Here is a 23,286-nt window from a genome sequence, read left to right on the forward strand (position 1 = left end):
TTCCCCCAAACAGTGCATGGTTTGTCTGTATACCCTGGGACAGAAAGTCCCCCTTGTGCAGCAGCTTGCTTCCAGCCACCTACAACTGCAAATTCCCTAAAAAGAGATGTAAATACTCTAGTCCCACTGAGTGTTACGCTCTCTAATAGCAGGTGCTGACAAAAGAGGCTCCACTTAAACACTGCAGTGGATTACACCACCCATCTCTTCATGAAAAACTGTTGGAAAATATGCCACAGACACTAATAATTGTTCATTAAGCTGTCAGATACTCCTCCTATGTAGCTATCAATTTTGTCTCTCTAGAAGAACTGAGAATGGAAAAAAGGAGGCAGTGTTAAAGGTAACAACAACAGAAAAAAAGTGAAGCTGTATTATTGCTGAGTAAATATTTCACAGTGAATTATTTACCTAACCCGCTTAACCTCCACATCTGTCTGTGCAGTATCCGTAAGCAAGTAAAAGGTTTTTTCTCAATCAACTACATTTGTTGCTTAAAATTAACCACATTTTTAACTACATTTTGTTTAACAGCAGATCAAACACAGAAAGTCTTTTGCAATTATTCTCTGTTTAATAACTTCTATTTTGTCAATGTTAGCTAGTCATCACTTATTAAATAAATCATGTGTCATTGTCTGCTTCCCTATTACACACAACCAAATTTGGTGCAAATATTTGCATGTGGAAATTCCAAAACTGTTTTAATTGCATTTGTGTCAGTGTTTTCTTATTAGCAAGAGGGCTAATGAAAAATCAATGCAGAAGAGGTTCAGGCATGGCCCTAGCAAAACTCATTTAAAATACGAAGGAAAAACTTGTGAGGCAAAAGTAGCAGTCTACTTCCACCTTCTATATTAGCCTGGCTGAATTTAAAAAAAAATGTAATAGCAAAACAGTCAGCAGGCAACTGTAATTTGGTGCACAATATGTTTTAGACACACAGCAGCAAATCACAGCCCATACTATGTTCATGAATCTCAGGGAAGATAGCAAAAAATTATGAACTTCATCCATTCATGACGGGATGCCTAAGAAGTTAAGAAATGGGAAGTTAAGAAATCTGACCATGATGGGAAAACCTTATTGAGAGGGCTCCCTGACTAAAAAACATCATGCAACCAAACTCCTTTTATGCTACAAAAACTTTAAAAAATCTTCCATTTTGGAGCACAGTGTGTTGTACATAGTTCAAACCTGTGAAACCAGTAATGGAACCAAACTACAGAATGGAAGCCTGAACAAAGAGGGTGCCAAAACCAGGAGAATGGTGAACCCCCATTGCTTTCTAATTTTGGTTGCTTTGGAAGAGGAAGATACCTGATTTCACAAACAACATGTACACTCAAAATTATTGCCATCCTGCTAGGGGACTCGTTTAGTGCATAGTATGCATTATTTATTAGGAATGATTTCTCTCTCTTTAGTAATTATTAAAAACCCAACATTTGCTACCAGAGGCTATACATTTGTCATATGTATATTTATTCATGCTTTACAAGGGAAAGGTAGTATCTTACACAGCATTTCGGTTCCTTATTGGTCGTGCTTGTCATACAATTATTTACATTTCCAAAGTATCTAAAAAAGACAAGTTATTGTTAAAATAAAATTTAAACCAAAACAAAACAACAAACCAAACACAGTTAGAATGTATCACAGATGAATTTCTGCGCAATACCAAAAGCAAAATGTGTATAAGTCTGTCTTACAAGACATGGAATTTTCCTAGAAATCAAACTGTTGGCATGAATATGTTGTGTGAAGAGGAACAACTTGTCTTGTTTTTGCAGTATTGCAAAAAAATCTGAGCCATCCTACTTGAAAGGTTTGCAAAATTTATTACCTAAAGATGCTCAAAGGGTTGACAATGCTTGGGGTGTTGAATCCAAGTGTAAGAAAAGACTTTCATGGAAAAATCATTCTGGATGACATGGACTGACCTCATCTCACACAGACACTGCATTTTCCATTCTACTGAGATCTGATCATCAAGCCAGGTTAACTGAAATAGTGAAAACATTAGCAGAGCTGAGTGTCATAGCAGTCCTACTAATGCCTTCCACAGGTCAGCTCAAAACAAAGGTGAGTCATGCAACCATAAACATTTATTTTACAGGTTCTGCCAAGCCACATATGATTTTCTGTGGATAATCCTGTGAAACACCCTTTTTTATTTCCCTAGTACTTCATTAGATTTGACATATTTTAGCTCTTTGTCTTGTACAGAACTTAAAATAGCGTTTCTGTAACATGAGAAGAAAATTCAAGGAAAAGAAAAGCATGTGGAATTCACCCAAAAAAGTGTCTAGAGTAGCTGAAATTTGTATATTGTGATGAAGAACAGGTATAACGTAAGCACTGTGGATACTGTCATCAATTCCTTTTGCTGGAGTTCTGCCGCCTCAATTTGTTGCCCTTCTTCATCTCTCCCACACAGGGTTTATGCAATGATTACTCAGCATTACAACTCAACCTGTCTGATGGTTAGTGGGAATACACATACTGTGCAAGTGCTGCAAAGCTTAAATTTACAGAGCTTGGTGAGTCAGCTGGCCCTCAGCTGGAGTTGCTGTTTGTTTAACATTATTTAGATATATGCTTAACAGCTTCTCCTAATGTTTCTCATAATGTATGTTTTAGCAGTTTCTCATCTGTTTCTCATAATGTGAACTAATGTATCTGACTAAACTAATAAGGGAATGTGGAGGATGCTGAACACAATCTGCCAGCCCTGACTCTCTCCCCACGCATCACCATCCTTTCATTCAGCTTCCTTTTAAGTGGGTGGGGGGAAAAAAAGAATTATGAGAATACAAAAAAAAAAAGCAGATTAAGAAAATAAATTAAAACATCAGAATGAATAAATGTATCCAGTGTTCTTCAACAACCTTGCATGTATATGATGCCTGGTTATACATTTACTTGGACTCATCATCTTATGAAATTGCTACATTCAGTGACACTATCTGCTACACCTTCTCTTAGCAGTTTGTCTTCTATGTCTCATATGTTGAAATCAAATGTCTGTGCACTCTAGGAAGTACAGTTGGCACCAGGAGACTGTATGGCTACAGACCTTTCCTCAGACAAGTCTAAGCACACATGTGGTAATACAGATCATAAATCCTTTGGTTCATGAATTTTCTTCCCTGTCTACCTGTCAAACACCAAGCTCATCTACTTTCCCTCATCAGTAAGCCACTACATGGAAGGAAAAGGTTAAACACTGGATTACAGTAGCGTCATTTGGATTCTATATTTTCTACTCAGTTGTGTGTCAGTAGTGGAGACTTGGGAATAGCACTTCATTTTTTGTTAAAAATACAGTGTAAGAAGAACTTTTACAACACTGTGCTTAAGCATTCTAGTTTCAGTTGCTTGTGTTACCTGTTCTTTCAACTTGTAAGGCAGTCAAAAGGTTTGTGATGAGGGGTTGTTCAGATGTGCAATTTTACTGTCTTCCACTGGCTAACCAACAATAGGAGACTGCCAAATCAACAGAAGGGCTGAACAAGGTTGCTGAAGTCCAAATGGGATGGAACACAGTGAGTTTGAAATAACCTCACACTTTGTAGCCATCACATTCTGCTTAAGACTGAAAAAAATCAAAAAGACAAAACAAGAGAAAAGAAAAAATTACGGGAATAATTGGGAGTGGGATACAATAAATATTTATATGGTGTAGAAAGGAAAAGAGCAAGAAAATGAAAGAAAACACCTAAAAGGAATAAACATAATGATAACTGCACAAAGATCAGCTAAGCCTTTTAGTAGGTGACCCATATCTAACATATATTAGAAACATCCCTGTAGCTTAAAAAAAAAAAAAAAGGTCAACATTTTTCTTTTAGAAACTGATTCACCCTCGGGCTACAATAAAAAAATAAAAAAATTAGGGATCCTACATCATAGCATGAACTGCTGACAAAAGCAGAATGTTTAGGCAGAGTTCCTCCAGTAGCGATACTGTTTGTCTCTAGAAGGGCTTCCACTGAATTCAGAGGACTTTGGATGAAGACCTTCCAAAACTTCCAAAGAGGTCAAGTGCCTTTCTTATACAAATTCTAGCAAATGGTCAGGCATATACATACCTAACCCTGCTTGCCATATGACAGCTAACAGCTTATTTATGTGGATTAAGACTAGTTTAATGTTACCAGGTAGTATGGGAAAGGTTTTGATCTGATTCACAGGACATTACTTGTGTTTCCTGATGGATTCATAGTAGGTGTTCGGATAGTTAACAGCACTCACTCATGCAGTGATGTGAAATATTTCCTTTGTCCTAGATGGAATAAAAGCGTACCAATCCAGTGCAAGGGGCTGGTTTGCAGTCATTTCGGCCAGAAAAAGAAATACCTTAAATCTCATCAGAAATCATACTCTTGTATTATTTCTAGCTCAGTTTTATGGAGTGGAGGATTGGATAAGCTTTGGATAAGCCTAAATGAATCAAACCAGAACTCTGAACCTTTTGAAGACCACCACTAACTCAGGACAGATTTGTTTTCAATGACCACAACTTCAAGCAATGCCAAAAACTTTTTGACCAGACAGAGGTAGTGACATAAACTGTTATTGACTTATTTTTTTCATTTGTCAGAGAAGATAATAGGGTTGTAAGTACTCATACTAAGGGCACATCATCTCTGTAGTAGTGTGATTATAGTGCAGTGGAGTCTTACAGTGTTACCTCTATTCCTCTGACCTTTTTTACATCTTGTATAGAAACCACAGAGGTGTTAAGGATCATTTGATAGGCACGAACTCTGACTCTGTTATCTACCTAAACTTGTTCAAAAAAGCCTAAACTGCTGTGTAATATGTGACTTACCAAGTTTAAAACCCAGTGGGAACCAATGTCCCCTCTCTGAAGAAAGGTGTTAACATGCAAGGTGGTACACAGGCTGAGGCATCTGCCACCACTGTTATAATCATTACCAAATGAAAATACATTTGAAGTGTCTGAAGAGCAATGTGTAAAATCAAATACTGTTCTGTTTCTGTATCATTAGTATTACCATTAAGGAGAGTTTTTAAATGACCTGCATTTACTTTAAGGTTAAAAATTATTTTCTAACAGGTAAAATGTAATGCAGGGTTCGAGTTTGGTGATACAAATACAAAGATGAGTTTTACCCATTGAAGCAACTGAGTCTTAAATGCCTATAAAGATTGACAGATTTAACAACACTGTGAACACAGACTATAAAAACTAGATCAAAATAACAGAAGAGGTAGGAAAAAATCAGTTCTTTGTCTTCCTGCATTTCTTCACCACTACAGTTAGCAGCAAAGTTGCTTTAATCTCTGGAGTACAGCCAATGATGTATGCTGGTAAAGATGTGTACACATATAGTTGAATCAGTGTGCTGAAGCCTTCACAGAATCTTAGAAGAGTTTGTAACTATTTCTGCAGAGATGTCCTTAGCTCAGTGTTTGTGGGACAAAGTTATAGCTCATAAAGTCTATTGGGTCTGTGAGACAGGAAAAGTATAGGGAGTCACTACAATCATTCTTTGAAATGTGTGTGCTGAAACAGACTTTGTCTCCCTGAATTACATGCAGCCAACAACCAAGTTCTTGTCACATAAGATAAGGCACTAGGTTATATGTTATGTTTTTTTCTCTTCTAAAGGATTTGCTTTTTTGTTACAACAGGACAGAAAGTTTTCTTTTGTGAGAGGTAAGAATGAATTCCTCACCCTATATAACATAAATTTTATAGCTAAGTAATCAAATTATATCCATCTATAGTGGTAGTAATATATTATGGGCCCACAAAGTGTTATAATGTTGTGGTAATATTGAAACAGACTTCTACCTTGTTAAAGGAAACATTCTGAATTTTCAAAACAGAATTTCAGTTTCCAGAATGACTTTCTACTGAAATATTTTAAATTTCCATAGTCCATCAAAATCTGAATAAAAAACAAGTTTTGAAATTATGATCTTCTGGTTGAAGGAAATCTGTTTGGGTTTTTTTTTTATGTGAAAGGGAAAATCCTTAATCACCACAAGCCACCAAGCAGCTGCTTAGCTTATCTTAGTTTAACAGCTCAAAAACCAACTGCAGTTTCACTTCTTATACCAAAGAGGGAGCTGTGAAAGCTCATCATAATGATAAATTTCCTGACCTGATTCTTGTCCTGCCTCTGTCCCTGACCCTCATGTGGTACCCCAGCACTTCACTGCGCACTATAACGGGCCTTAGTCCTACAGCAAGAAGTCTGTCAGGGACTGTAATAAGTTACAACTTGGTGCACAATTTGTATTAGCTACCCTTGCAGTCAGATAGACCTTGTGCAATTATGTTTGTAGTCTCGCATAATATAGTTTTCCTTGTAATTGTCAGGTTATTAGTATAGTGTTTTAATTTTGCTTTCTCACAGTTATTTGCATGTTTCTTAATTGAAAGTCATTAGCATATGTAAATACTCCATTTCCATGGCGTTTTGCAGCGTGAGCTCATAGTGTTGAATTAATTTGGTAGCTAAATAACCCTAAATGTGAAAAGAAACTCGATGTGTACATACAGTGTATAAATATATATAAATATACAAGAAAATCATATTTTTTGGGGTTGTTTAAAATCGGAATTTTAAATGGAACCTGTCTAACTTTAGTGGTTCTAAATACATTTACTCGATTACATAATTGATTATAGGAATCCCATTCACACACATAAAGAATAATATCTAAATTGCTTCCTTTTCAACAGAATTAAATTACTTTTATATCATAACATAAATTATTGTTAGGCAGCTGAAGAAGATACTTAATGGGTCAACATTTACCAAAGGTTAACACAGTTATCACAGATGCCTGCTATTTAGAACTGAGTGAAAAGCTACTGTAAATATCTGAATATTTAATTGAAATAGGACTTTCTAAAGGAAACCACAATGGAAAGGTTTAGCCAATGCCTCTTGGAGCTGATAGATTAGTTTTATGTTCTTTAAAAAAAAAGTGTGAATCACTTTAGTAATTCTAAGTAAAGAAAAATCAGCTATAATAGCCAAGTTTATTTAGTTAAACTTGTTGCTCATCTTTAGTTCTACATGCAGTAGACTTTCTGCTCACAGGGCACTTTACATTGACAGGCTGTTGTTTAGTGGTCCAGATAAGCTAGGACTAAAAGAGTTCTAGTACATAGCCTTTGGCACTGGACACCAGAATGTAGCACTGAGCTGATCTGCAGAATCGGCACGAAAATATAAACTGAGAGGCTTGACAAATTCATCAGTTGATTTTTGCTATAAGAGCTGTAGTTTATGAGTGTTCTGATAATTCAAAGGATTCAGGCTGTTACCAGCAAAGTGTGGCTCACAGATATCTGCATATGCAAATACTCCAGTAGATCAAAGGACATGTCACAGCATTCTTGCTAAAGTAAAATAATTTTCCATGGGGAAGGGAAGGGAAAGGGAAGGGAAGGGAAAAGGAAGAGAAACGGAAGGAAAAGGGAAAGGGGGCTTTCCTTGAATCCTACCCTCAGAAATTTGTACACTCTTATGAAAATTATTTGCTCTTAGTTGAGGTTTTCATCCATCTAAATTTGTTTGGCTAGAATAGAAAGTGATCACAACATTTTTTCCCCATAAAACAATGGTGGTATGATTGCATTTACAGTACATCCAGATTACCATATACTCTTTGAAGAGAGCAAGACAAGCTGTTGGGTCCTGCCATACCTATCTCTAACATGATGGAGAATGTTACCCACTGGTTTAATCCATTAATTTTATTTCATTATATGCTTGCTGTACGAAGTACACCTATCCCATAATTGTTTAAAGAGCAATGGTATTTAAAGGTCTATCTCATAAAACTTCTGCATGTATTTAGCACTAACCTTTAAAGATTTCCCCCTACCCACCTCAGTTATTCATCCTTGTTGCAGCCCAGGTGTTTGTCAAATCTCTTCAGACAAAAGTTTTTCACAATTGTCCTAATAGATTCTAAGAAAAATAAAGCAATACAAAAAGAAACAAAAAGATACTTTTCGATAATTTCTTAACAAAACTATGCAGCATCAGGATGGTGTTGGTATGTGCCACAAAATTCAAAGCAACTATTTGGCAATAAACAGCATAGGAAAATGGTCATGCCATGATATTTCAAGGTACCAGAACCTTCTACTCCCTATTTGCCAGCATTCCAGTGATAAGTCATGGAGAAAGATTTTATTTATCTATTTATTTATTTACTTATTTATAGACAGGTAAATGGCACATTGTTCTATTTATTCTTGAGAAAGTGAATGAAGCATTTTCACAGCTTTTTCTTTTCTTTGTTTCTTTTGCTGTTTCACTAGGCTGTTCTTATCAGCTTATGCCTTTACCTCTTGTACATTCAACTACCTTAATTTAGAGAAGACAAGGTTTCAAAGCTTCTCCAAAGCTTTTTGTTCTTAGCCTTTTCTCCTCTGTAGTGCCCCTTTCTAACCTAAGGAATAACAAGACTCAACTACCATTTCTGTAGTCCTCTGATGACAAATTACTGCTTTATCTCTCTTTGTCAAATCATGTCTCTAGTCATACACTGGAGCCTCTTTGGCTCTCTCCCCAGGCTTTCAACTTGAATATCCCAACTCTACCTTAAATGGTCCATATTAAAATGAAACTCCTTGCCTTGTTTCACCAAAACTTAGCCTGCCTTTTCCCTTTTCTCCTATTTCAAATATATTTATGATCTTGCTACTCATCCTGTTTCACAAATAGTTTTATGCTTGATTCTTCCTTCATGCTTAGTTTCAAGCCTCACATCTTCCCTCCAATATCTCAAAACTCTCTATTTTATCTCCTTGCCTGTCTATAGAGTTGAAGTCTTTGTTCAGAATCTGAATTAATCAAGATAAGAAACCACCGATCTCTCTTTCTCTCAGTTGTAGTCTACATTCCGCACAAGAATGTAGACTTTTCTTTGTTTTATTAAGGTAAGGAAAGACTTCCTAAGTTATCCTTACCACAGAACAGCTTCTCCCACTTCCCTCTGCTGGATGATAGGGCCTTGAAATGATCCCTCTACCTTATCAACTTTTCTCCTTTTCATTTTCCCACTAAAACACACTCCATCACTCCTTGTCATTACCTTCTTGCCTTTTAATTTTCCCCATGTCCTAATAAAATCCAGTCCTGTATAGAATGAGCAGCCTCACTTCTCTCTTTTCATACCTCTTTTAAAGGTGCTCCAAACTAGACATACATGAATTCTTATCTCAGCTTTCAGGATGGGCCTGATTTGTGATTTTTTTATTTATATTAAAAGTTTTTGGAAGGAATCAACAAACTATATGTCTTTAAAAGCGTTTAAGATACTTTCATTGCTTGACAAGCAATTATTTGTTATTTATCTTTCATTTCAGAAACATATATATAGTTTAATATAGTTTAAACTAATGAGTATAGTATTGCATATGTAGCAGCAGAATTTTAAAGTTAGAAGGCAAATAAGACTCTTCATTATCATTTAGATAAACCACAAAAATAATCACACTCTGACATAGCTGTTCTATAGGAAAGACAAAGGTTAGCTTTCAGTTGTTATTAACATTGTCCCTCACTTAAACAATGCACACTTAAACAATGCACTCCAAAATCCACAGAACTACATTTCTAAGGGGAGTTTTCCTCTTATTCCATAATATAGTTGAATTTTGAAGATGATTTTTCTTCATGTGCTAGTCATCTTTCTTTTGATCATTGCAAAAGTACGACCTTGACCAAGATGTAGAGGTTGGACTATTGTTCCAGGAATGTGTAGTTTGAAGAGTTAATATTATATTGGTCTCTGTAAAAAATCCCAAATCTTTCACACAAGTGAGGTTACATAAGCCAAGAAATACATATCCCAGTACTTTCACTTTTATGATTTTGGAAACCATTAAATAGCAAAAAAAAAAAAAAAAGAACATTTGAAATGTAGCCAAGTAGTCAAGAAAAGAGGACTCTGTGTCTTTAAGCTGGGGAGAAAAATAAAACCCAATCATTCCAAATGTATTGCTTTAGTCATCTGGTTTCATTCTATTAATGACCTTTAACATCTGCAAAAATATTGTGAAAAGCTAATTTTGTTTATACTGAGGTGGTGCAGAACAGTTTCTGGCTGTCAGTCTAGGATGTGCTATAAAATAAAATTGTCTTTCAGGGAGTCTGACAAAAACCTACTGTACAGATTCAGTTTATTTACAACAGCATGAAATGAAAAGAAAACAGAATTTTACAACATGCCAACATTCAAAAAATGAATAGTACTTACATATTTATATATATATTTTAGTAATAAGTTTTCAAGATATCCACTGAGATTAAGGGATCTATTTTGTATTTTGTGGTATTCCACAAAAATTTAACCAGGGCAAAATATTTCTCAGCAAATGTTCTTCTCTAGAATTGTAATAACCTATTACCCTGATTTTAAACAGAACCCTCCTTAAAACCAGAGTTAGCTCAGGCACAATAGGCCTTTAATTAAACAGAAAACCTTGCAGAGAAAAATCATCTGTCTCATGTCTTTGTATCATAGTCTTAAAAAAAAAGTGAAACATGGTAGAAGGGGAGTGATGTGAGGCTGTTTCAGCAGACAAGGAGCATTTACCTCCTCTACCTCCTTCCAGTCCAGATAAGATTCAGGGAGGAGACAGAGGAGGGGCTGAATTAAAATCAGACAAACTTTTGCATTGTACTCTACCCTGAAAGGGCAAATTGTAACAGGTATCACTGCAGACGTGGAGCTCACCCCCCACACACACCCACTCACCCGCTCACCCTGTTCCACCACGCAGTGAGGTTGGGGTCTCCCAGGGAGGTTCTGATCATGGCCCCAGGCAGTCTGCTTAGAAGAGAAGCATAAACACTTTGTGCAGAAAACCACATTTTTGCTGGCCTGGAAGTGAAATGCAAGCTCACAACAGAGGAAAACTTCTTTTATGCATTGGAACAGAAGTTAAAACTGGTGACTTCAAGGTGAAAATTGTATCCTAGTAGCAGTCTCTAGGTCTATCCCACATCAAACATTTTATCTGAGCTAATAAGGTAAAAACCCTATTTTTATTTGTTAAGGGAAGGAAGTTTAGTAAGATACTCAGATGACTACAACAATTTTTCTTCTTACTGCTTACAGATGACCATTAAGTGACATCTGGGATAATCCCAGACACGAGTACAGACTGGGAGAAGTCACTGAGAGTAGACCCAAAGGTAAGGTTTTGGGTGTTCTCGTGCATGAAGAACCGGACATGAGCCAACAGTGTGTGCTCACAGCCCAGAAAGCCAACGGCATCTTGGGCTGTGTCGAAAGAGGAGTGGCCAGCAGGTCGAGGGAGGTTTCTGCCCCTCTGGTCTATCCTCGTGAGACCTCACCTGGAGTGCTGGGTCCAGATCTGGGGTCCTCAGCAAAAGAAAGACATGGACCTGTTCAAGCAGATCCAGAGGAGGGCTGCAAAGATGATCATAGGGCTTGAACACCTCCCCTACAAAGTCAGGCTAAGAGAGCTGGAATTGTTCAGCATGGAGAAGAGATGGTTTTGGGGACACCTAATTGCAGCTTTCTAATACCTTAATGAGGCTTTTAAAAAGGAGGGAGAGGGACTTTTCGTACAGGTTGACAGTTATAGGACAAAAGGCAAGTCTTTAAACTGCAAGAGAGAAGGTTTAGAATAGATGTTAGGAGGAACTTCATTAGTCAGAGTGATGAAGCACTGGAACAGGTTGCCCTGAGAAGCTGTGGATGCCCCATCCCTGGAAGTGTTCAAGGTCAGGTTGGGTTGGGCCTTGGGCAACCTTATGTAGTGGGTGGCATCCCTGCCCATGGCAGGGGGGTTGGTATTAGACGATCTTTAAGATTTCTTCCAACACAAACCATCCTATGATTCTATGACATCTCGATGTATTATTTTCTGTAGAGTTGACCACAGTCTGAGGACATCTATGAGCAATATATATCCCCTTTGCCTCTAGACTAACTCAGTTCTACTCATATTCCCCTAAGTTATCCAGAAATAAACAATAAATTTTCCTCTCAATTCATAAATTGACCAGAATACTAAACACCAGTAAAGGCAAGGAGGCACAGTAAATCACACAGCTTGGTAAATTGCAAAGGTGTAGTGTGATACAGCCAAAATCAGTACTATGCAAGGCCTCTGTTTTTCAGCTGATTTATTCATTGTTTGAATTCTATGCAAAATTTTAAGAACAAATTATGTGTTTCTCAGTGCATAATCTGGGGACTAATGACTAAAACTGTGGTAGTGCTTTCCTTACACATGACTTTGGTGAAACTTATAGTGGAATTCTGAGTAGAGTTGTGTTGTCCATAAGTTTTGAGGAACACTGAAAATCTTGGTGAGGAAGCAGAAAATAACTAAAAAAATTGTTTGATGTCTAGATAAAATGTCTTGTAAGCAATGTTTTTAAAAGTCTGAAGGAAGCAGTGAGCACGAATTTCTTTATACAGAGATAAATATTAGCAAGAATTAGTGGCCAAAATTTTCTGACAAAGTAATTATATTGGAAAATTTTCCAAAATGTACTGTATATAGGTGCCTGGAACAAGAGAAATGGTAACTTCACCATTGCTTATGTCTTCTACTCATTATCACAGAACTCTGAAAATGCTATTTTTTAACTATTTCTTCTAAATAACTTCACCAAAAATATTCATATATGGATTGTTTTTTTAGGACTATATTCTGCAGCTTCATATATAGCCTGTATATGATATTACTCTTTGTGGGGGGAATTATGTATGGTGTCTTGTTAACTTTGTAAAGCATAAAGGGCAGCTTCTGTGCAATACTAGTTGAGGCATCTTATTTTTGACCTTCCTAGATCAAAATGTCACTAATCTTTGGTGTGGCAAAACACTTAGACACAGTAACATTTTGAATAAAATAGAAGATAAACCCCTTGTCTACTAATTAGAGAAGTAGGTCGTTTCAATATTCTTGTTTTAGACTGGTATTGTTTTTCTAGGATATTGAAAATAGTGGCTCCTCCAATTAGTACACTGAGTTGATTATGTAAATTACATGCATCCCATCTTGTTTAAAACAAGCTGTATAGACACATATAATGAACAACTTCAGGGAAAAACATGCTGATCCAAAGGATGGATGACTAGAACATAGAATCTAACACATACTGTCTAAAGCAAAGAAAACACAAAACCCTGTGGTACATAAAAATGTTTACAAAAACCATGAGAGGTTAAAGATAAAAACAAGGAGTTAAGCAAATCAAGCATAAATGTTTCTGAAGCAGTTCTACAGTCCAAGGACTGTACTGAAATGATATGTGGCAAACAGAAAAGACAAAGATTACAAACATATAGACAAAAATTGTTGTATCAGAAATCAATTGTAATTAATGGGAAAAATAGAGAGTAGGGTATTTTATTCATTGCCTTTTGATTTGTCAATAATGACTACGGAAGAGGTGAAGTAAGAAGTGAATTTTAGCATCCTTCTCATAGATGCTGAACTCCACTATGGCATCTTCAGGTCCCTGTCATACTATTTTATGCAGTAAGTCTGTCCATACCGAAATACAGAGTACAATTCAGAGAGTAGTCACCTCTTTTGGTGACTTTAGTCCTGAAGAACCTCTACAACACATAACTGGTTCTTAGTTGTGGGGGTTTTTGGCTACTCTTTAGCCTAAGTTTGACTTAGTGATCTATTACACGTTGGTAGCACGCATTAATCTATGAATAAAAAGACATAGTAATAATGAGGTCTTTAAATAGCCTCACAAAGTTATGGAATTTGCTAGGTATAAGAGCAGTGAGCAAGAAGCTATGCTATTCTGCTATATTGATTATATTTTCAGGAGGTCAGACCAAAAAGTTAAACTGAGAACCAGAACCTGATATTTTCTTTACAGTATTGGTTATTCTTTTCTATAAATTTTGCATTTATTATTCCCACTCTACCTTCAGGACTCTAACATCAATAAAGTAGATAAACTTGAATATATTTCTCTTTTCTATAAGCCATCTGAAATCCTGTCAGTCAAAGGATTTTTCTTCAAATATTCTCTGCTTTTGAAAGGAATAGGAAAAAGGAGTGTTATTACAAGGCTTAATTACTATGCTATATTACAAATGCTTTGCCTCTTGTTCCTTCTTTTGTATATTTAACTTTGCCTAAAATAACGGTAACTTTATGTCATGAAACTAAAGAAGTCTTCTCTAATTAAAATTTGAACCTTTTTTGATTATTTAGTGTTGGTCCTGTTAACAACTTTGAAGCCTATATATTCCATCAAAATCAATGCAAGAAAACACTGTAAGTACAACACAAAAATCTTGTCTACTTCATGCATGTTTCAAAGCTTAGTCTTTGCTCCTTCCCTCTTACTTTAACGCAAGACATACACAGAACATGTTACGTTTATAAAGTTTGTTATTGATGCCAAAATTACTGTTTTCCACCCAGAAATTATTTTGCTTTTTATTTTATAGTATTCTAGTCCAGTATTGTTTCCTGAATTGCATTATGTTATCTGAGCAATTAGCAAGAAACTGTTCTATAGTTTCTACCACTCTGCCAAACACATACTTGCTTTGCACATTCTCTCAGTGCAAAGTTTCCTTTTTGAAGATTCCTTCACAGACTTCTTGACAGAGCTGCCAGAACTTCAAAAAATATATTAATGAGTCAGTGTGTAGGATGAGGAAGACAGTACAACTACTTGTTCTTCTTGTAAGCTCGCTGGTGGTTTCGGCAGCTCAGATCCATCCAGTTTCAGACAATCATACTGAAACACTAAATGATGGGAGAGAAAGGGCTACAAAAGATAACCCAGAGATAAAGGTCAATGGGGTTGCCTTTTTAGTCATTTCCTTTGCTTTGGAAGCAACACACCTACAGAATCTGGGTTAATGCACAGATGCTCATTGCGTTGCCTATCAAAAAGTGAAGCTGGTGATTGCCTGTAACTTTCTTGCTTCTCTAAGTGTTGAATGGAGATCATTCTTTATATAAATTATGCATCATCTGCTTCGCTAATATTAGTTAAGTAGCAAAGATAAACATATTAAAAAAGATGAGGGAAGCCATTCTAAATTTAAAAAAAAAACATACAGGATCAAATATCACATCATCTGAATGCTCACGGAAGAAAACCTTTTGAAATACATACGCTTTTTCAGTCCTCAAAGTAGTGATCTGTATCCATGCTCGTAGCCATTAATGTAAATTCATTGGTTTAGCCAATTATTTATTGCATCTCCTGTATTTTGTATACTTGTGTTGAATAAGATCACATTCTTAATAAAGAGGTAGGGTGAATGATGAGTCAGAAATACAAACTTCTATTCCTTTGGGACCTGTCATCTCACCTTTCTAGTCATGTCTCCGGAGAGGCAGTATGAAATGTATAAACACCCATTACCAATTAAAAATGTTTGCCATATGGCCCGTAGTGTTCCTGTCCTTTACACTGCCGCTTAGTACCAAGCCAAGATTTGTCACTGTTGAACCAGACTGCTCTGTAGCTCTTTAGGCAGAGGTGTCTCATCCTTTCTACGAGTCATCTCCCTGCATTGCCCCTGGGAAGACCCCACAGCAGGAACAGTGATGGAGCTGCTGGCTGCCAGCCTAGTGCAGTGTCTGGTCCCTGCACAGAGCTTCCCTCCCTCTTGGGTCTTGGTTGTGGAGAACATTCCTGTGTCTGAGGATCCACTGCCACCACGAATCATCTCAAAATGTACTCATTTTGTGTGGGGGAGACACAGGAAATCCTCCAGAATTTCCAAAGAATCTTCTGCACCAACTTTTGTTTCACTTGCATTGGGGAAAAAGAGAGAAATTCTCCCTTGCTCTCAGCAAAAATGGGGAATAGTTCAAGGAACTGGCAAAAAAAATAAGCCAAATTTAAAAAATAAATAAGTAAAAAACCTCATTACCTTCTTCTGTGAAAAGGGAAGCATGAGGGTTTTTAGAGAGTTGAAACAAGTAAAAGAGAAACATTCATTAAGGTTGAATAAACTCATGATCTGTGCTGGCACTTTAACTCCCTTGTTTAGAGACACCTTTTTATCAAAGCTGCAGTCTGTAGCTTGGGTGAAGCCTTAGCACCTGGTGTAAAAGGAGGGGGGAAAATGAGGATGATACGTCAGCTCTATGGATGGGATTTATATCCTTCTTGGAGTCACTGACTGACAAAGAATATAGAACACAAGGTACCTGTAAACCTATCTTGTCAGGTTTTGCTAATACTGACTGGAGCAATTCTCTTCCCCACCCTTGGCTAAGCCAGCTGCCAACTTCAAGAAGAGGAGACAATTTTCCCACAGATTTAGATAGAAGAGACCATGGGATTCTTCTACTGGAGGTGCTCCTAGGATCCTTGGGGAAATTTAGTTAAAGAAAACTGACCTTGTAGGGGCATGTAGCTTGTATTTCCTTCTACTTTCTTCCTGAGAAACATTAATAGTTCCATCTTGGGTTTTCAGTTTCAATCTTAAATTTGTTATATGGTTGAAAAATGGTTCACAAACATCTCAATGGATTCTTTTTGACTATGTATTTACCATTTATCCAACATCTCCCAAAGTTTCTCTAAAGTTAACGGATCAATCCTGATTTCTTGAGAAAGCACAAAATGTGATCAGTGTGGTATGACCTTTTTGAAGGGAAAAAGTAGGACTTTGATGTGCAAATATGCAGTCCATATAGGTAGTAACATTTTTGGTATATTAATGTTTTATGCAGAAGCCTTTGCTTTCAGTCTGGTACAGAAACTTACATTTTCAGGAAGATCCGACAGGAGCTGGAGAGTTCATTCTTTTTCTTTCTGGGCAGTCACCCAATTATTCAGGCAAAAAGAAAGAACTTGTTACACTTGCAGGCAAACCTCTGTGGGAAACCTGATGTTTAGATGGCAGTTGCAAAGGGTTTTCCATCTTCCTCCAGAGCATCTTGTATGGAGTGGAGACATTCAAGATAAGTTGAAAAATTAAACAGACCAACTCCATGAAGCCAATTATTTTTATACTAAAAACTAGGAAAGAAGTGGGAAAAACAAAACCTGTTAAAACCTAGCACAAAACTTGAATTTTATGCTCTTTATCAATTGCCAAAGTGGAAAGGAGGGAAATAGATTAAAATTTTCCTCAATAGTCTGAGAACAACTGAGCCTGCCCATACGACCTCTGTAACTCTTTGTAACCTTCCAGAGACGAGTTCTTTCTTCCAGTCCCACCTCCACCCTGTAGAGAATATCACCATAAATCCACTTAGTTCAGTACAAGCTTCATACAGTTCCATACAGTTTCCAGCTTTAAAGCTCCAAAGAAGCATATGAACAGATTTCTCTTGCAACTATGTGATCTTTTGTGGTCTTTCATAGGAACAGGATGCTGCAGTTGGCGGACTATGATGCAAGATGATAATTCTGCCCATTTAAGCCTAGAAATTGTTACCAATGTTAAAATTCCCAAATAACCCACTGTCACAATTTATTTACTATTGGAAAAGAAGTAGAAACTTACAAGAGAAAATTTATAACAAATGTTGAAATTTATCAAAGGATTTGTTGATCCCCTTCACTGATAAATCATCAAAAAGTTTTTTAAAAAATTAGTTGGGGCCTGTAATTAATCAGAGCATCTGCCATGGCAGCTGGAGCAGCCCACCAAATAGATGAGTGAAAGCATCCTCCTGCTGAATAGTATTGGGAAAGTAAAAAATAATGGGTTTTAACTAAAGGGATGTGTGAAGAGCAGGACAGGATGGCCAGGGAGATTGTTCTTGTTCTATTGATAATGTATGCCATAAGAAGGATTTTTATGTAGATTCATTTAAAATTTTATCTACTTTGCCTATCAGGATGTTTCCTAAAGATCCAATCAAAAATGTTTATAGATAAATGGAAGAACTACCACAGGCATGATAAATAAGAGGTCCAACTCCTAGGCCCATAAAGCAATCTATAGGAACATTTACATGATAAAAAAGAGATGACACTTGAGTATACTGGTAACTGCTAGTACTTAGTTCAAACAGAAAAGTAGAGCCTGAGATGAGTAAAACTTTGATCACTGATCCTAAGGATCAAACTCTTGTGAGGTTAGTCACTGCTGCTTCCCAGGAACTGAGCTCTCTTCTGTCTGAATAAAGTGTAACATTATGATAATCTTTTCCTAAAGCCTATTCCCAGTCTCATCCTAATATTTTTTTAAAGAAAGTTTTTACTTCTACTTTTCCTATGCCAAATGAAAAATTAAAAAAAATCATTTATTACAATTTTCACTTTATCACGTGTACTTTGTTTCCAATAGACAACTGAGTGTTCAACATTATAACATTGATAGTTTCTGACATTTTAATTATCTGTGATATTAATTTTAATTGTAATGCTTTGATGATGAGTATTTATTATATAAAAAGTCATACTGCTTCATTAGGGACAGGACATAATGAACTGTCTTATAAAAATCTAGTTATTAACACGCTTTCTTAGAAACTTTATTCAGTTCCCAGTAGCAAATCAATGAAAGGAGAGATTTGAGGGATGTATATTGGACATTTCCTCCTTCTGTGTGTTCTTCAAAGGTAAAGACACCTTTCCTGTCATCAGCATGATGACAATAGCTCTAAGTGACAGAAACGCAGTGGATTTTATAGCCAGAAATATTGGTGCCTATGGATTTGAGGCAGTTCCTGAAGGCTTCTGACAATCCAACTTTAGACTTGTTGGTAGTGAGGTGTTTAAGCACCCTGATGGATTCAGTCCTTAATCATGAAGATAATGTTTGCCTGGCACAATGCAGTGTCATGCAGGATATTCAAATGAACCCTGAGGCAGAATAGGAACCAGAAGCAGAACGCCACCCTTAACGTACCACCTGTTTATCTTGTCCACGTAGGAGTCTACACACAGTAGAGTTAGTCTAATAACCTAATAAGCTACTCAACAAGATTCTAAATCTTCAGTAGATTCATCCTTGAAGCTGTGAAATTTGGAGCATATGGAAAAAGTACAACTGGTTCACAATTGATCCTCTCTGAAGGAAAATCAATTCTCTGCCCCTGTAGGCAGATGCACCCCTGGGGGAAGGATGTGGGAAATACCCTTTTGTAGTATGAAGAATACTTTTGTCTCCAAGTAGTTTTTATTCTTTTAAATAGCAGTTGTTTATTTAGGGGGTTGCAATTTTAGAAAAAAACTGGGCACATCAATTACTGGGTAAAGACCAAGTAAGGTACCAAAACAATCATAGGTGTGTTTAGGTGTCTTCAAAATTCAGCTCCACACTAACTATGAATACAGAACACACAAATGCATGGCTATAATTTATTAAAATCTCATGCGCGTAAAGTGGAAGCTGCTTCCATGTACAGTAGAGTCCTTGGGACTGTACTCAGGGTGGCCTCTAGCAGGACATAGGCTCAGACACTGAGATAGATACTATTTCTTCACAACACCACCCTTCTTGTGCCATCTTGCTTTTCTCAAAGGTTGTTACATCTTGGGTTGGTTCGTGTTTTTCTACATTACGTGTCAGAGTAAGGTCAACAGTGGTTTTGCAAATGCTGAAAGTAGTGGATCTCTCCCTTTATTTCAGTATTATATGTTACCTTAGCTCTAGTTCCATTGTCCAGTTTGCAACTACCATGATTTTTCAAAGCACAGAATTTTTCCAGATAACAACCAGATGAAGGTGGATATCCTGTAAATTTTAGTTGTTGTGCAGTTCTTTCCTATGTTCTCTAATCTTTCATATTGTGAAAATAGTCTGGTAGTCTAGTGCTACAGAAATTAATAACTTGCACTTCTATTATGCTGCCTCTGAGGCTATCTCAGAATCAATATTAAATCAACACATACAACTTAATATTAGAAACAAAATACTGCTCTTCTATAAGTTTGAAAACTCAACAGTGAAAAAAAAAAGGTAGACAAATTTGCTCCTAATTTAGGTATTACAACTATGCAAAAAAATATTAACTAGTTTATGCACCTCAACACCCGTGGTGAAACTTACATAAAAAAGAATCAAGTAACTTGCTGTAGAAGATTTACATCAGGACAATAAAGCACAGGAATAAATGACAGTCCACTCAACTACTAGTTCAGTAGTTTAAATTAGAAGACATTTCCCTTGGATGTGCAGTAAGCACAAATAGACTCGGGTATTTTGGTGTTCAAGACTATAGTTTAACCAGGATTTGAGTTTCCAGTAAATGTAATAGGCCAAGAGGTTACACATCCAGCACTCCATTTGACCTATCTTTGATGGCAGCCAAAAGTGATGGCTGTAAAAGGACCTGTATGATAGAAAGTCACAGTGCTATTCAAATTTCCCATGGACGAATATCTTCACAGCTACGGCAGGTGGTGTTGGTAGTCTTGACAGATGCATCAAAGATTTAATGATATGGAAGTTACACCATTGCAGTGTTCTGATGCTCTGGCTAATGAGAAATCTCTGTTGGAGCTTGAAACTAAGTGAGTCTTTAACAGGCAAAGCGACAAACAGAGAGCTTGAAAGGCAAAGTGAAAGAAATATTTCTGCTCGCCTTTTTTTGCTAATGAAAGCTGACTCACTAGCAAAACTGTTCCAATAAAGCACTGCACAGGAGTGTCACCTCTACACAGAAAGCCCTGAAAACTGGATCTCCTTACAGTTAATCTTTTCACTAGGGTGGTGGCATGATAAATTTTGGGTAGTCTTTGAGTTGTTTCTTTTGTGGAGAAGCTCACTTCAGATATTTTCAAATGGCAGTTGAGATCATCACAGTGGAATTGCTTTGCTAGAAATTGCCTAATGAAAATGTCATGAAAATGAAACCATTTTACATACATGGAAGTGGAAAGCCAAAATTTAAGGATTCTCAAAATATTATTTATTTTTAAAATAATTAATATTTTTCTTTATAAGAATTGTAGGAGTAAATATTTAACTTAATATTTTTTAAAAATGCTTATGTTTTACTTTTTTTCTTGAAAAATTAACTGCAGCATAGTATTAAGTTGGTAACAGCATAAATGAAAAATTGTGAATTTCTTTTTTGTCTGTGTGTTTAGTTTAAAAGTATTCTGGTTTGGAATAAAACCAGAAAAAGTGGTTCCCAGAAAAGAAGGTGAAACAATCTCTCCCATAAACACAGAAAGATGAACTAAGGCTTAAAATCTTTGGTCTTTGCTGATTTCATGTATGAACTCTTAAACTTAGGAGGCACAAAGTTGTGTCTGACCACATTTACACAAATGATTTCTCTAGAATGCACGTCTATCATCAAGCAGAAGTATAAGGACAAAACACAAATAGCCCAGGTTTTGTGTGTACTGTGGCAAAGAGTATTGTTTCAGACTTTTTTCCTTTTCTTTAATGTTGTCTTCTTTGTATCTGCAAAATACTGTTATTTGTAGGAACATACACTGTACTTGTACTCTAACTAGCCCAGTGGAACTCAAGAGCAGATAGAATCATGGAATCATTGAGGTCGAAAAAGACATCTAAGACCATCTAGTCCAACTGTTAACCCAGCACCGCTGGTTAAAACATGTCCCCAGGTGCCACATCCATGTGTTTTTTTAACACATAACATTTGTATGGATGGAGTTTTTTATAAATAAATAAATAAATATATCTATATCCATAACTCTTAAGAAAAACTCATGTACTGTAAGTACTAAAGGAGTCTAAAGAATCAACTGCAGAACCTGTTAAGTTTATGTAGAAGACTACTGATTTAAGTCTGTATCCAGTAAAGGATGCCTCAGCTCAGAAGTATGATCTGGAAAACCTCAGTAAGTTGCCACCTGATACCAGAGGTGCTTAATCTTTCTCTTTCATTTAAATTCCTCTTGAAACCCTGCCATCAGACCTGCCTTATACTGAATAGATCTGCATCTAGCATACTCTTGTTTTAGAAACTGAGGATTTTCTCTAAGTCTCCTAAAAGTCTTCACTCAGAAGGTATTTTCAGCTAAGCCCAAAACATGATTTCCTGATCAGTTATGCTTTTGATGCTTTTCACAGCACACAACTCACCTAACTTTCAGCCTTTCAGCATTGTTTAGCATGGCTTATATCTGAATTCTCCCCTTGGATCATATTCTAAGCACACAAACGTCTCCCCTGCCACTATACCCAGGGTGAAACTGCATCTTTGTACCTGGCCCAGTATTCCAACAGATGTCCTCATTACGGAATGACACTTTTTTGGTGTGTAGTGTGTTCCACAAGATATTGAAGACAGCATTTCCTCTGAAGTAGACTCTTATAGGAAAAGCCTTGCTCATGCTAGAGTACATTTGTAATTTAACATCCTATAGATTCATCTTCCTCAAGAACAGGTATCCCCTGCAATTAGAGGTCAGAGCATTCAGACACTATGAATGATATTCCAGCTAGAAACACTGCCATAATGTATCAAAAGCCCTGTCACAGTGCTACGGCAGCTAAAAATGGGCTTCAAAATAAAAAACCATTGTGTTATTGAGAATGGGATTCCTTGTCACTTATTCTTGCCCAGTATAAACTCTTAAACACTTGGTTTTCCTGATAGCTGCAGTGGCGAGGAATCTTTCTACTGATATATAGGATTTTTAGGTGCTATTACTACCTTATTGAAATGAAACTGCTGTTAACATGAAAGGCTTAAATATGAAACCAGTATGGGGTCATACAAAACTCCACAACTCCATTGTGTTGTGAAAAATCATATTCCAGTAAGGCCTCCATGTATTGGCCATGGACGTGAAGAAGATAACAACAATTTAATATCTAGAATTGTACTACTGAACACAGAATCATAGAATGGCCTGGGTTGAAAGGGACCTAAAAGAGCATCCAGTTCCAACCCCACTGCTGTGGGTAGGGACAGCTCCATCCAGCCTGGCCTTGAACACTTCCACAACTTCTCTGGGCAATTTCTTCCAGTACCTCACCATCTTCACAGTAAAGAATTTCTTCCTAATATCTAATCTAAACCTACTCTCAGTCTGAGGCCATTGCTCCTTGTCCTGTCATTACATGCTCTTGTAAGCAGTCTCTCTCCATCTTACTCGTAGGCTTCCTTCATGTACTGGAAGGTCACAATTATGTCACCCCAAAACCTTCTTTTCTTCAGGCTCAACAATCCCAACTCTCCCAGACTTTCCCTGCAGGAGAGGTGATTCATCTTTCTAATCATCTTGGTGGCCTCCTCTGGACCTGTTTCAACAGGTCGATACCCTTCCTGTGCTGGGGACCCCAGAGCTGAATGCTATAAAAGATGGTAACACGACTTTGAGAGAGAATATAATTAGTCTATCATGATTCTTT

General features: G+C 36.8%; 1 long non-coding RNA gene across 2 annotated transcripts in view; it reads right to left on the reverse strand.

Annotated features, from left to right (window-relative positions):
- The window catches only part of LOC127463254 (uncharacterized), an 89,903-nt gene extending 71,757 nt beyond the window's left edge, over positions 1-18,146 (reverse strand). For both annotated transcript variants that reach the window (XR_007900711.1, XR_007900706.1), the window contains exon 1: positions 16,758-18,146. This is a non-coding gene — a long non-coding RNA (uncharacterized LOC127463254). The remainder of the gene's footprint in view (positions 1-16,757) is intronic.
- Positions 18,147-23,286: the final 5,140 nt, after the last annotated feature.

Source organism: Manacus candei, unplaced genomic scaffold (assembly GCF_025592945.1).
Source record: "Manacus candei isolate 608988 ecotype Guabito, Panama unplaced genomic scaffold, ASM2559294v1 h1tg000008l, whole genome shotgun sequence".
Classification (NCBI taxonomy): Eukaryota; Metazoa; Chordata; class Aves; order Passeriformes; family Pipridae; genus Manacus; species Manacus candei.